We start from the raw sequence: 14691 nt of genomic DNA, 5'->3' as shown, positions 1-14691 counted from the left end.
TTCTTGGCTGGCCAATACAGCTAGATGTCTGATATCTTTTCCCGATTTAGAACCATAACTTAGACATGCCTCATGTGTTTCAAATTGGGAACAACGACATAGACCTATGTGCCCATAGATCTAACATATACACTCCAGTGATACTTCTTAATGGCCACATTTCCCTGCCCCATCAGACTAATACTCCTATTACAAGTGGGGACTATGTCATTGTCAATGACTTGTTATTTGAGAGTCTGAATATCTTCCCTAAAGCACCTTTTAAAGAAAGAATGCACCTTGGGACACATGTTTATTTCTAACTTTTTCACAACTTTGGTACAGAAACACTGCTGAAGGCATCCTAGATGCACATTTACAACAAATTCCTCACACAGGGCTTTCATTAAGTTTTTTATCAACAGGCTGAAAACATTTATCAGGAGGCTAGTTAAGGCAGCGGTCGAAGGTCGCTGCGGCTGATGACCGAAGGTCATCAGCAGGGGGGAGAGCTCGAGAGGGGGATGTGCCCCCCTCTCGAAGGGGTTCTAGGGAAAATTTTGAGATTTTATGGCTTTTTTACAGCTATTTTGTGGCTTTCCAGATGCTTTTCTATGCATTTTAGGAGCTAAATTTATTCAGCATTTTATCAAGTGTGATAGCTATTTTTTTGTAAAATCATTAAAACACAAACAGTGAAACAAAATCCAAGGACAGCAAGTTGCAAAAAGCGACTGAGGAAGAGACCGCACACTGGTTTCGAAACGTAGCGTCAAAGGATCACGCTGTCATTTGAAAGCCAGGTTACGGCTACGTCTCCCCATGGCTTATATCTACATCGGGTACCAGTATAGGGTGATCGAGCTCGAGTCACTTGACATCATCATAGTTGCAAACAATAGAACGCGCACTCTAGGATGCGCACGTCCACTTGACTGTATGGGGACCGTGCTCCCTGTAAACATTACACTGTGCTTTTGATGGAAACCTATCTTCATACAACTTATTGTCAGAGCTTTTAGCATGAAAGCAGACGTTGTCAGTGATAATTGAATGATAATTATATTATCTTTGAGTTGTGGTTTTAAATGTTTGAATGTCCATATATTTACAAAGTATTTAAAAATCCAAACAAAATAATTTGAAAAGGACATATTTCTCATCAATTGTGATATTTCCCATTTTCAAATCCTTTTAGCTGCCAAATTAATCTAGTGACATATTGATTTTTTTGTTGTAATCTCATCCTCACATTTAAGTCTTACTGTTAAAGAAAATAACGAAAATTTTTGGTAAAAAATTTATTGGCTCAATCACCCTTAACTCGCACCTTTTCCAATCTGCCTAGAACAAACTCGCCCGATTCCAACTCGCCTGATAACAACTCACCCAATACAAACTCGCCTGATACCAACTTGCAGTTATCAATTTGTAATTTTTCATGAGTACCTCATCCGGACAAATCATAGACTTTAAACAACGTCCAACTAGTTAAAAGGATTCCAGGGATTCACAACGCAAAGATACTTTAAATCGACAACAACAATCTGCCAAAACACATGCAGGACCGGTGGCTAACGCAATGCTATTGCTCAGGTGATACCCGGGTACCGTGTATGACGGCTTTCGCTACTGCCTACAATATGTTGAATTTGTGATGTATTGCAACTTATTTTGTAATTTTCACATTGTACAACATTGTTTTCTTCATTCAAGTGGAAAAGAAGAGCAGTTTATTAAATGTGGTGAATATTGGCAAAAAAAGTCCCGCTTGTCAATAGCCAATTTCAGGCTCCCAATTTTTGACAATTGCCTGTCAGTGCATGGACACTCTGTAAATTTTACAACACAAGGTACGTAGAATCCATACACCAGATATATTGTTTTAGTACATATACATCTCAAACAATAGGCGAGTTGGTATCGGGTGAGTTGGTTCTGGGCGGGTTGGAAAAGGTGTGAGTCGACTGTAATCACAGTCAAAATAATAAAATCAAATAAAGTAAACCATTGCACAAAACCTCCCTCCCCACCCCAGGGGACTGATTTCTTTTCCCTGTGAAAAATATAGGAAAAAATGTGGAATATTACAGCAATCAAGGGGTAATTGGATTAATAAGAAAATTTGAGGAAGAAAATGCAGATTTGTCAAAGTGTCAGGTAGTTTGTAAAAAGCTACTTATACTGCAATGAAACAATGCGAGATATACAAAGTAATGAAATGTCAAAGGCCTACTGAGTAGCACACAAAGATCACAGAAAGAAAAAAAATAGCTAATACTATGTAAATTACCTTAATGCATCAGGGAAAGACTGCATTAACTTGCATGGTACCTGAAACCTGGGTCATTGCCTACCCAACTCGGGTGACAAACAAAAGACTTTTAATCCTCCAAAGGTGTGAATGTTCCATTGTTATGTTTATCTTATCCAGCTGGTGCCATTGTACGAAAGGCAGGTCTGTGAAATTGATCCTCTGATAACTAAGTAGGGAAGTAGGGTATTTCTAAGTTAATGGAGATTTCCCGTAATGGTTTCTACCATTCACTTCACTTATTCATTATCATGCTATTCCCTAATAAATTTATTTTAAATAAACGCGTATAAACAAATTGTTTTAGCTCACATTTGGTTATACAAATGTGAGATTATCATATAAGCTGAAGTCGGTGGTGTCTGTAGGAATGTGTGTATGTATGTATGTGTGTATGTATAGTATGTCCGTCAACTTCAAAAACTCATGAACCGCTGTTTTTAGCGCGGTATTTGGTCTGTGGATGCATCCTGGGCTGTAGATGGATTTTGTTCAATACAGTTTGCCATGCCCAAATTAAGCAAATAAGCTTTAAAGATGTGAAAATGGTCAAAAATCAATAACTCAAGAACCACTGGCAAGTATCTTAGGTAGACCTTACACAGTTTTATGTATATCGTGACGATATCTTGAATTTTGTAATTTTTTGCTGAATTTTTTGGTTATTTTCCTCATTTTAAGTAAAAATTCTTCTTCTCTGAGCCAGCCCAGTTTCTCTCAAATTTGGGTTGGATGTTTCCAAGGGTGTTACCCTTCTAATTTGTTGAAATTATAACAAAATTGGAAAAATTTACTGGTTTGGGGCAATTTTTGTCATTTTTGGTCCAAAATCGTCAAAAGTATTTTCTTATTAAAGCCCCTGGACAAACTGCAACTTTTATATTTGTGTATAGATGTCCAGGGATGACAATAGTTAGATATGTGGAAGTTGTCCTGAAACATACAAATTTGTACTTTTAAGACAATTTTGTCATTTTTTGTGACACATGACATTTTTTGTCACACATGAAACTATGGATTACTTTGAACACATATAAGTTGAATAAATTTGAATTACCTACAAAGAGAATTCTCATCATTAATCTCATAAAGTATTTAACAGAGCGAACTGCTCTTGTGTGTATAAATAATTGAGCCAATTAACATGTAACAGTAGTCCTTCTCAACTAGGGCATCCCATTTAATGTTATTTTGCCAGCAGATAATTGGCACTTATATACTTCAAATTAGTGTCTACAATATTATCATAACACTTGTCTCTAAGTAGGACAGATAATGTTTATACATATCACAAAAGTGGCGACAATATAAGGTCAATGTAGTATGGTTCAAAGTATGTGGTACAGGTGAGTTGAAAACAAAGGCATATCAGAAAGGTAAACTAAATTCAGCAAGAAAAAAAAAGGCAGAAATGGAAGAGATAAAAAATTGGGAATTGCAAAAGTCACTGATTAACTTTTAAATTCATTGAGCTAGTTATTACAGTTCAGTCTGATGTTTGAAAGAATTTATCATTTTTACTGGGCTCTGCAGTATCTTTGCAAACTACACAATTTCAAAGTAGACATTAAACTGCCTTCAAAGCAGAGCACATCATTAGTCCTTCTCACTCCATATTTTTACCTACTGGTAGATTAGACTTATTATACATGTAAGAGTGATTATTGATTTTAACCCTTTGCACCCTGACCCCATGGTACTCTATGACATCATCGGACATTTATGTCCGAGCTGGGTTCAAAGGGCCAAGCTTACTCATTGATGTATTCACTTTTTCAGTTCCTAATTCATGTGATGACGGCTTCTATGGTGAGCTGTGCAACTACAAATGTCACTGCAAAGACAATGAAGCATGTGATAAGACAACCGGTGTGTGTTCAAATGGAGAGTGTGCTCCTGGATGGGTAAATATACATATAGATGACTGTCAACAAGGTAGGTGGTGTCCAACTTTAAGCTGTACGATTAAGGTTTTATTTTATCAAGAATTCTTGCTCATATTTTCCAAGCAAATTGAGAACAGAAGTCATGTAGAGTCATGAACTTTTATTAGCTCGTGTGTTCACACGCGTGAACTAATTTAGCAGCAATGTCTGTCTGTCTGTCTGTGTGTCTTTCTATCTGTGGGCCAGATATCTCAAGAACGGCTACTCAGATCAGAATCTAATTTTGTACATAGATTCTGTTTTAGAATGGCAAGAACTGATTATTTTTGGGTGGCTGTGGCTTGCAAATTTCATGCTCATTTGCACAATTAATAAGTTTTAGAAAAATAGACATACAATTAAATGAGAACGGCTGCACAGAATTGGATGAGATATGCTACAAATGTTGATTACACAAGGATTTATCTGCCCTGAAAGACATAAAGATGTGACATGAAAGTTAATTGGTAATTTGCATATATGATGAACTTTCCTAACTAGGGATATATTTCTGAATTGACTATAAATCAAAATTGACGAACTTGGTGCTGATTTAACACAACTCATTGGCATCAAAACTAGTGAGACAGGGATTATACACAACAAGTCATCGTTGATGACAAGTCCCCACTTGTTAATGGGTACTTTGATTACAGGTCCTCAGAGAGGATAGAGTCCTCTTCATTAGGTCTGTGACAAAAATGCTTTTGAATAAATTCGCTTGATGCATTTCTGAGTTGTAGTTCAGGACACGAAAAAATCGTAATAAAATGGCCACATGGCGGCCATATAGGATCGTATCACAAAACAAATCATGTGCATATGTATGACATAGGTCAATGCATCCTTGTACCAACTTTGAATAAAATCAGTTGAGATATGCCTGAGTTATGGCTTTGTACATGAAAAAATCATAACAAAATGGCCGCACAGCAAACATATTGGATCGTATCACAAAAAAATTAACGTGCATATCTATGACATTGGTCAATGTCCTCGTACCAACTTTGAATAAAATCTGTTGAAACATGCCTGAGTAATGGCTCTGTACATGAAAAAATTGTAAGAAAATGGCCACCTGGTGGCCATATTGGATCGTATCACAAAACAAATTGATGTGCATATGTATGACATTGGTCAATGTCCTTGTACCAACTTTGAATAAAATCAGTTGAAACATGCCTGAGTCATGGCTCTGTACATGAAAAAATTGTAATAAATGGCCGCCTGGTGGCCATATTGGATTGTATCACAAAACAAATCAATGTGCATGTGTATGACATAGGTCAATGTCCTTGTACCAAGTTTGAATAAAATTGGTTGAGATATGTCTGAGTTATGGCTCTGTACATGAAAAAATCATAACAAAATGGCCGCACGGCGGCCATATTGGATCGTATCACAAAACAAATTGATGTGCATAGCTATGACATTGGTCAATGTCCTTGTACCAACTTTGAATAAAATCTGTTGAAACATGCCTGAGTTATGGCTCTGTACATGAAAAATCGTAATAAAATGGCCGCCTAGCAGATATATTGGATTGCATCACAAAACAAATTGAAGTGCATATGTATGACATAGGTCAATGTCCTTGTACCAAGTTTGGATAAAATCGGTGGAAACATGCCTGAGTAATGGCTCTGTAAATGAAAAAATCTTAATAAAATGGCCGCCTGGCAGCCATATTGGATCGTATCACAAAACAAATCAACGTGCATCTGTATGACATATGAAGTAATCCTTGTACCAAGTTTGAATGAAATCGCTCCAGATATCTGCGTGAACAGACGGATGGATGAACGGACAGGCGGACGGATGCACAGACATGACCAAACCTATAAGTCCCCCCCTCCCCCAGATGGTGTCCGTGGGGACTAAAAACATATGCACAAAGTTTCATCAAATTTGGCACAGTTGTACCAGAAACAGCGCTCTAATCTCGAATTATGCAAATTAGAACTAATTATGCATGCCACACCAATATAAATAGACCTGCATATGTATGCCATAGTGTAGTATCCTTGTATCAAGTTTAAAAAGAATTGGCACAGGAATATCTCAGATATCTGCATTCATGAGCCCTATGCATGGACACAGCATTAATATTAATTTCGTCCTTGAACGCCTGTGGATCATACCTAGGGACCCTGTGGACGGATATCAAATACAGGAAAGAAAACGGCTGTCACACAGCTATTTATGATTGAATCATTACAAAAATCGCGTGCATATATATGTGATAGGGATTAATATAGGTACCAACTTTCAATGCAATCGCGCCCGGCATCGCTGAGAAATTTACGTGAACGAATGCACAGTCGTCAAATATAGGAAACCAAATGGCCGCCACGCAGCCATTTTAGACCAGATCAAACCAAAATCAATGTACATATGTATAACATATAGAGTAATCTATGTAAAAAGTTTTGAATGGAATCGCTCCTAGCATCACCGAGAAATTTGCGTGAACATATGCACCGACATCAAATACAGGAAACAAAATGGCTGCCAGACGGCCATATTGGATCGGATTGTAAAACAAATCAACATGGCTTGCATATGTATGGCATAGGTGATAATCCTTGTACCAAGTTTGAATGAAATCGCTCCTGGCGTCTCTGAGATATTTACGTGAACGGACGGACAGACGCATGCACAGACACACACACGGATGCACGCACAGACATGACCAAACCTATAAGTCTACCCGGACAGTGTCCGTTGGGATAACAAAAGACTTGTTAGGAACGACACACATAGTTAGGGGTTGATTACAATGTTTGCGATATTGCCACATGTTAAAACGACGTCTGATCTGTCACAAGCATTTTCACTCACCAAAGTTACCACGCAATAACAGGTCAAGAAATCAAGTTAATATCTGCTGAATATTGAACAGGAATTACACACTGTAATAAGATCACATTTGATCATGTGTTTCTTTAATTGGGTTTGGCTACTGTTATTGCTTGAGGGTACTTGAGAAGACTTCGCCCGTGTGTCTGTTGATATGCCCACACACCATCAAATAACCGGACTCTAGTCCACAACATAGTGAGCAAAGACGAGAACAGAGGCCCAATAGGAGTCCAGTCGACGATAACACAAATGACAGAAATATGCAGCTCGCAGAGCAATGCAAATTGCAGCAACTGAGCAAGGAAAATCTGTTTCATGGTCTGCATGAACGTCGGTGTCAAGAGAACGAGGTATATGGCGCTCCCCATTTGGCTGTGGAGAATCGGACTACACCACGAAGTTTTTCTCTGTGGTGTGGTGCAACGGAGAATTCCAAGTACAAGTATCAAGCCAAGCAAAGGACCTTTCATAGGTATTTTTAGTGGGGTTATCTCATTTGAACAAGCAGCAATCAGGAGGTAAAGTTTGCGTAGCACCGGTATAAGCCTACACTAGCCATTTGATCACTGTCATGACCATTGCAGTCACAGGATCTCTTGACATGTCCCTATGGGTAGCTGTGCGATTTTCCCGTTAAATGTCGCAAAAACGCGCTTGTTTTGTCTTTTTTGCCTGTCATTTGACTATTTCTTACCACGTAATACTAGAAGAAGTTAGCAATGGTGATCAACAGTGGGTCATGGGTCAAGTCTGTCGCAGGACTGGATTTTCGTATATCCATGTACGTCAACGCATTGACAGTAAAGAAGTACTGTCTATGGTCAAGGCGGTGACTGTCTCCCTTATTGATGCAACAGTGTCTTGCTCTTTCTTGCTGATCATGGTGTGTAATATTTGTGTGAGGCATTCTGCTTGTTGCCAGGCCTAAATATTTATACAATGTTGATCATTTTAGTGATGTTTTATTGCTGTAGTGTACATAGCATTGTGTACAACCAATTTGACCGTGCGTGATCAAACCCATTTGTTCACTGTGACTGCCTGCAGTAAACACAGCGACATAATGTGCCGAGTGTATTGTCTCAATGTTTGTAGCCTTACATGAGTTTATAAATAGAATTACACCCGAGAAGTTTGTGTCCAATCATAATATTTTACTTTTGCATGATCTTGAGTCTTACAGAGGCATTTACAAATTGAGGGACCGTTTCCATCTCACTCGGATGGAAGTTGAGAAGACTTATGTTTACAAAAAGTCATGTTTATCAACAAAAAAGGCGTTTGTGCGCAGCGTGACAACCACCGCCCTGTAAGCATTTTTACTGCAGCCAATTCCTAATATGCATAATTAACTTTTCTTATTGGGGTTATATATCTTGATTGACTTGACCAAAGTTGGTGAAACTTGTTATGTACATGGAAGATAATGGTACAACATTACTGAAAGTCATTATGCATTTTTACTTCAGCCAATTTCTAATATGCATATTTGATGAATTTTCCTGATTAGGTTTACATATCTTGATGGACTTGACAAAACTTGATGAAACTTGCTATGTACATTGAAGATACTATGATAGAACATTACTGAAAGTCATAAGCATTTTTACTTCAACGAATTTCTAATTTGCAAAGTTAATGAACTTTCCTCATTCGGGATATATACGTGGATTAACTAAATCAAAGTTGGAGAAAAGTACTATGTACATTGAAAATACTAGGTTTAAGCAATATTGAAAGACATTTAGCATTTTTACCTCGGCCAACTTCTAATTTCATATTTAATGAACTTTCCTAATTAGGGTTATATATCTTGATGGACGTACTTGACCGAAGTTGATGAAACTTGCTATGTACATGGAAGATAATATGATACAAGAAGTCATGAAGCATTTTTACTTTAGCTCATCACTAATTTGCATATTGAATGAACTTACCAAATTAAGGATATATCTGGATTGGCATGATGAAAGTTGACGAAACTCGCCATACATATTTAAGATACACTGAAATAACAATCATGAAAGTTGTTTTTCAAGTTTTAGATAAACTTGTAATTTTGCATGTTTAACGAACTTTCCTAATTAGGGATATATCTGGATTGACATGACCAAAGTTGACAAAACTTGCAATTTGCATGTTTAACTAACTTTCCCAATTAGAGACATAAGACTGGAAGGACCCTAAAAAAAGTTTGTGAAACTTGCTATGTATATTGATGAGATAATTATATTTGATAAGTGAAAGATATTTTCATTTTAATGTGAGCTAATTCATAATTTATATATCTAATCACTTTCACAGTTTGGCATATATAGCTTGCAGGACTTGACCTAAGGCAATTACACTTGTTCTATTAAGTTGTAATACAAAAAGGTGTTCTCCCCAGGATGTTTTTACAAGAGGGTGAAGATGTGGTGTAAAGCACGAGCAACCACTTTCACAGACACGGGGGAAATAGAGATTAAAATTTGGTAGCACTTCGGGAGTTTTTACAGATTTTTTTCGTATAAAAAAACTCAAAGAAAAGAAATCTGAGACATTATTCCACAACTTTTATTCTAGTTCACTGATGTCAATAATGATTACATTTTCTGAAAACAAGAAAATAGCGACAACCATATTCACCAGTGTCCTAGTACTACAACACTGACATGTGTTCTCAGCCTTATACACTAGGGGCCGGGCCCTAAAATAGGTCGTTTAGCTATGGGAGGGAATTCTCCAAACGAAATTCTAACCTCCTAGAAAAACTTCAGTAGACACCCACTGTCCTGGGTTTTCCTCACGCACCTCGGCATGTTTACTCAGCTAAGTAGCATAGCTAACGTTACAGCCCTTGTCGATGTCATGCAAACATGGCCGCCATTGATGAGTTGCACATTGGCTGATGACCTTGGATGACATCACAAACTCATGAGATTTGCAAGATCAATGAGAATTACATTTGCACACTGCATGATCAACTCGCATGCTTGTATTCTGCATTCAACTTAATTACTGTTATTTAGTCTGTCTGTATGTGTTTCTGGTTGGCAAAATATCTCAAAAACAACTAGTCAGATTTGAAATAAATCTATTAGTGCAAGATGCGAGGTATAATGATATTCAAATATGCAGATTACATTAATGAGCATTGTTTCAGCATTAAAATTCTATGCTAATGACCCTTAATCAATGTGGAATATTCTTTTACCTCGGATCTTGCATTGTATAATAAATCTGGTGATGAAGAGTCTGTTTAAGAATTGCAATTACTGATATATTTTTTCATGGATGTGATTTGCATATTTTATGGTTTTGCAAAAACACATATTAATAAAAAATGGCTTCATACACTTTGATGAGCCTTTCTGCAAATGTTAATCATAAAGGGAAATACAACTGTGAAAACCAGTGAATTGTTAATTTGCAGATTTGATGAACTTTTGCACCGTAAGTTTACATCTAGAATGGCTGCAGATATTTGAATAAAATCTGGTGTATAGATTCTGGTCAACAATCTCAAGAACTTTTAATTTTGTTTTACTGATCTCGTTATTAATGCTTATTTACATATTAAAAATTATCCTGAAGTCTGATATTCTCAAATTAAGAGCACCAAATCTGATAACTCATGCTACAAATAATGGTCATAACAGGCTTGAGAATTTTCAAGGTCATTTAGCAGTTTAATGTCATTGTATAATGCTAATTTGCAAATCTAATGAGCCTTTACAAATAAGGATATATTTTGATGGACCTGACCATGCAGTTCATGGAACTTTGCATACATGCTGATGATTAAAAGAAATAACAGTAGTGAAAGACATCTGGTAGTTCCATATCAATTAAAAGCAACTTTGCAAATGCAATGAAAAATTTTTAACGAATTGTCTTGGACAGCTTGTTCCTAAATTGAAGATACAAAGATGTTAAAGTAGTAATCGACATTTTGAATGTTCATTTAATTAATTACTAAATTAAATAATGTGATTATGTGTGTATTGAAGCTACATGTCAATGGTGATCAAACCAACTTTTGATGAACTTAGTAAAGGTCTGATATTGATTATTGAGTTTCACACCTGGTCCAGTATATATCAATGGTGCAAGTACAGAGATCTTTAATGTCAGATGAGACATGAAAACAACTGTGCTACATTCACAATATAGCACAGTGAGAAGATTCATGAGCTCTTAGTCAGAGAACAATTCCTTTGTAATGTTTAAACCAGAAATTCAACATACTGCCCTGATATAATAGCGATAAACCACCTCAGCACTTATGGGTATACCACTCAGTTTTGACCAGTTCACTCCATATATGCACCAAGTCTTGCTATTATTATTGCTATAGATTTAGATATTATTCCCTAATATTTTTCTTCGTTCAGCGAAGGAAAATATGAGTTCATGTAATGACTGTGTCACCACTCGTCTTCGACTTTTGGTGACACAATCATTACGTCACGAGCATTTTCCAAGATGAACGAAGAAAAATATTAGGGAGTAATATACTTATCACATGCACAAGCCAAGAATTCGTTATGGTTTGCAAAGTAAAGGAGGTTTTCCATGACGATTCTGCATTTAAACTTTTGAACTACTTTAGGAATAATATCAATACCCTGTGCACAAGTTGTCAATCATTTCCAGTCGTCTGTTGCATGAGCGAGGGACACCACGTTCATGTTCTTTCGTGCATGGATGTCTATTTTTCTAGTCCCCACGGCACCGTCCGGGTGGACTTATAGGTTTGGTCATGTCCGTGCGTGCGTCGTCCGTTCGTCCATCAGTTCACGCAGATATCTCAGATATTTTGACAAAATGTCACGTGACCTCGGTGACCTTTGACCTGAAATATAACATATTTGTCCATTACTCAGTAATCACAAGTGCTACACCCTTCATGTATGGTATGATGGGACACCTTATGAAGCCACATATTGTACTTCATTAGTCCCCAAGGACACTGTCGGGGGGGGACTTATAGGTTTGGTCATGTCCGTGCGTGCGTGCGTGCGTGCGTGCGTGTGTGCGTGCGTGCGTGCGTGCGTCCGTTCACGCAGATATCTCAGAGATGCAAGAAACGATTTCATTCAAACTTGGTACAAGGATTACTTCATATGTCATACAGATGCACGTCGATTTTTTTTGTGATACGATCCAATATGGCTGCCAGGCGGCCATTTTATTACGATTTTTAGCTCCCATAGCCATATGTATATATGGCAATGGAAGCTATTCTTATAGGCTAGGGAAATGTCTGTATGTATGTATGTCTGTATGTCTGTATGTCTGTGTGTCTGTATGTCTGTATGTCTGTATGTCTGTATGTCTGTCCGTCAACATCAAAAACTCCAAAACCGCTGTACATTTCATCTTGATATTTGGTGTGTACATGGATGATGGGCTGTAGATGAGATTTTGTTCAAATGAAGTTGTCATTGCCAAAAATATGCAAATTAAGTGAAAAAATGTAAAAACAGTCAAAATTGAAAAAACTCAATAACCACTGAGCAGATTACATGAAAAATTAGCATGTAAGTACTTTGGGCTGACATGAAATGATTGTGGGCATCTTGGGTCAGTATCTTGGACTTGCTATTTTTCATGAATTTTTTGTAATTTTCTCCCATTTTTTGGTCAAAAAATCTCCTGCTCTGAAACCACAAGTCCGATTGATTTGAAACTTGGTATGGAAGTGCATAGGAGTGACCTTTCCCAAATTTGGGCAAATCGTGGTGAAATTTGCATATTTTTAGTTTACACGTCCATAGACTTCCATGTATAAGGCAGATCTCCATAGACTCCCATGTATAAGGCCACGAAAAATAAAAATTTAGTTTCTCATCGTATTCATATTGCAAAAAGGATGCAGTGAGACAATTTTTAGTCCCCACGGATGAAGTCCAGTGAGCTTATAGATTGGGTCATGTCCGTCTGTTCGTCCATCCATGAGTCCATCCGTTCACGCAGATATCTCGGATATTTTGACAAAATGTCATGTGACCTTGATGACCTTTGATCTCAAATATACATATTTGTCCATAACTCAGTAACCGCAAGTGCTACCACCCTTCATATATGGTATGATGGGACAGCTTATGACGCCACATATTGTACCTCATTAATTATGCACATATCTAATTTTGAGCGAGCCAATAGAGCTAGAGGTCTGATTTTTGGTATATAGGGATAACTTAGCAATACAATTTTTTGACAAAATGTCACGTGACCTCGGTGACCTTTGACCTCAAATATACATATTTGTCCATAACTGAGTAACCACAAGTGCTACAGCCTTCATGTATGGTATGATGGGACACCTTATGACGCCACATATTGTACCTCATTAATTATGCGCATATCTAATTTTGAGCGAGCCAATAGAGCTAGAGGTCTGATTTTTGGTATATAGGGATAACTTAGCAATACAATTTTTTTGACAAAATGTCACGTGACCTCGGTGACCTTTGACCTCAAATATACATATTTGTCCATAACTCAGTAACCACAAGTGCTACAGCCTTCATGTATGGTATGATGGGACACCTTATGACGCCACATATTGTACCTCATTAATTATGCGCATATCTAGTTTTGAGCAAGCCAATAGAGCTAGAGGTCTGATTTTTGGTATATAGGGATAACTTAGCAATACAATTTTTTTGACAAAATGTCACGTGACCTCGGTGACCTTTGACCTCAAATATACATATTTGTCCATAACTCAGTAACCACAAGTGCTACAGCCTTCATGTATGGTATGATGGGACACCTTATGACGCCACATATTGTACCTCATTAATTATGTGCATATCTAATTTTGAGCGAGCCAATAGAGCTAGAGGTCTGATTTTTGGTATATAGGGATAAGGCCTTATAAAATAAATTCTTTGTTTGCCGTCCTTGGATATTTGAAAAACCTATCAGCCAGCCAGCAAAAAAAACAAACACGGAAAAAAAAACACAATCTAATAAACTTTAACTTAACAATTGGTTTAATGGTATCAAGTATGAAAACTCAACTATTACAGTTACAATGCAGTGTTTCCTGTGGTCTTGTCTGGAAACACAAGTTATACATGTACTTGTACAAGTACAACAAGCATAGCTATTGTTAGGTGACTGTTCTCTGAGGCTGTAATGCAGAAGTACTCCCATATTTTACTTCTTTTTCTTCCCGCCAACCTTGGACTTGTTTCGGGTACGTTCCTCATGTCCTATGGATTTGCACTGATGACAGACAGGATGGATACTCTGATAACTTTCCTTCCAATCATCCTGGATGGGTACAAGGTCATCTGGAGTACCACACACATGACACACCAAGGGAAATTTCAACCTTGAGCTGTAGTAATGTGGGGTGATAGAATTTCCACATGTCACATTCTCAAACAAACACACCTGAAACAAATGCATAAGAAACAAACAAACACTAGTAAGCAAACAGATACTTACAAAGGAGTCAATAAAACAATTGTATGAAATTACAAAAAATATACTGCTGTTTTTTCACTTTTGATAAAAAATGACAGAAAATCTTAGCCTGTTATACGTCATTTTTATTCAGCTACCAAATATTCGATGATCACAATTTTTTTGTTAACCTTATTGCTTCTATTT

The 14691-nt window shown here is 37.2% G+C and overlaps 1 protein-coding gene across 2 annotated transcripts in view; it reads left to right on the top strand.

The window, feature by feature from the left end:
* The window catches only part of LOC139138556 (receptor-type tyrosine-protein phosphatase mu-like), a 205393-nt gene that overhangs the window by 131937 nt on the left and 58765 nt on the right, over positions 1–14691 (top strand). For both annotated transcript variants that reach the window (XM_070706982.1, XM_070706983.1), the window contains exon 7: positions 4073–4228. The gene's annotated coding sequence lies outside the window, so the exon portion shown is untranslated. The remainder of the gene's footprint in view (positions 1–4072; positions 4229–14691) is intronic.

This window comes from Ptychodera flava, chromosome 8 (genome assembly GCF_041260155.1).
Source record: "Ptychodera flava strain L36383 chromosome 8, AS_Pfla_20210202, whole genome shotgun sequence".
NCBI lineage: Eukaryota > Metazoa > Hemichordata > Enteropneusta > Ptychoderidae > Ptychodera > Ptychodera flava.
Note: the sequence above shows the minus strand (reverse complement) of the source record. Positions and strands in the feature narration are given on the sequence as shown.